Consider the following 1,534-nt stretch of genomic DNA (forward strand, 5'->3'; position numbering starts at 1 on the left):
ATGGGTTCTCAGTATGTCAGTCTTTATTGATTATATTCTGAATTCCACTTTTAACTTTAGGGAACTTTCATTCAGCTTGGCTACTACCTTCGTGATGTCTGGATGCTACCATCAGGTGGTTGATTCCAATGGAGATAAAGGTTTACTTTCAAAATTTGGCTGTAAAATGGCGATTAGCATTACTGAGAATAGATAGTGGATATGAATGAGGGGTAAAAAGCAATTACCGGAGATTATTCCAGTACTCTTTAGAGTAGTCAGTAACATGGATTTGTATAAGCCACCTGTATCTGAAAAATGGATTGACATCTACCAAGGAAGAGTCATAGCGGGTAGACTTATTGAATGGTACTGCAAAATACATAGCAAATGGTTTGAATATTTTACAAGGTAAATGGAGAGTCAGGACTTTCGCCACAGCTAGTTGTGATCTTTGCTTATTTGCAGGGCCGAGTTGATGTTGCTTGACCAAATGATGAAAATTCTTGCATATTTCGGGACTATTCACATATTGCGAACCATATCAATGAATGCTATCAGCACTATGGTGTCTCTTGTAGTTGACCTCGGTTATTACCTATTCTCTAATAGTAATTCCATTGAACATATGGCTCTCTGGGATGTATAAAAAACTTTCACCAAAGTGAGTGGTGGTAGGGACCATTCTGGTGGATATATTGTAGTGGGTGAGATTTTCATATCTAGAGCTGTCCATAGTATTAAATTAGATTGGGTCATGGTAATATCCAGCTATTATCTGGCTTCGGAAGGATGATGTCAATTTCTCCATAGTTGGTATAACATATCTCTCATCCCTATAAGTAATCCTCTGGTTAGTTCCATTGGGTCATTATCTTCTTCAAAGGTCTTATAGAGTTGTTAGCGATGTTCAGGAATCCAGAGTGGTATGAAGGAGACGATAATATTATTGTTGTATACTCACAAGTGTCCGCTGAATAGTGGCTCCATATCTACTTTGTGAGATAATGTTGGAGGCACTGGTTGTGGAGAGTGCAGCTATGATACTGCTTTCAGGTAGGATGCAAATTATTCAAAATCTTGGTAATGGCTTGGGGCAGAAATATGAGTGAGGCGGAGTTGGATTGATCCATCATAAGCATCATACATTATTTTCTGTACTTCTTCCTCCTCTTCACCAGTAGCATCGCTGGGTTTTTTGGAATCCTTAACAGAGGTATAGTATGGTCACTAGTATTTGTTGCCAAATTTAATTTCAGTGTGGTGAAAGGAACAGGTATCGGGATAACAGTTGAACCAGTGGAGCCTGCTTTGTTTAAGCTCATGAGTAGGTGTATTGCGGAGTGTACAATTGTCTTTCAATTCATTAATGACCACTTTTCCACGTTCTGTTCCAGCTGCTCAGTATCTGTTAGAAGAGAAAGGAGTGGAGGGAGAAGCAGTATTGGCAGTAGCTAATATTGGTTCTTTTACATTAGAGGTATTGTTGGGAGTATCTTCGCTTTATCTTACATCATCATGAAAATAAGGGTTGGTTTAGGAGCACTTGACTTTC

Source organism: Tuber melanosporum, assembly GCF_000151645.1.
Source record: "Tuber melanosporum whole genome shotgun sequence assembly, scaffold_123, strain Mel28".
Taxonomy (NCBI): Eukaryota; Fungi; Ascomycota; class Pezizomycetes; order Pezizales; family Tuberaceae; genus Tuber; species Tuber melanosporum.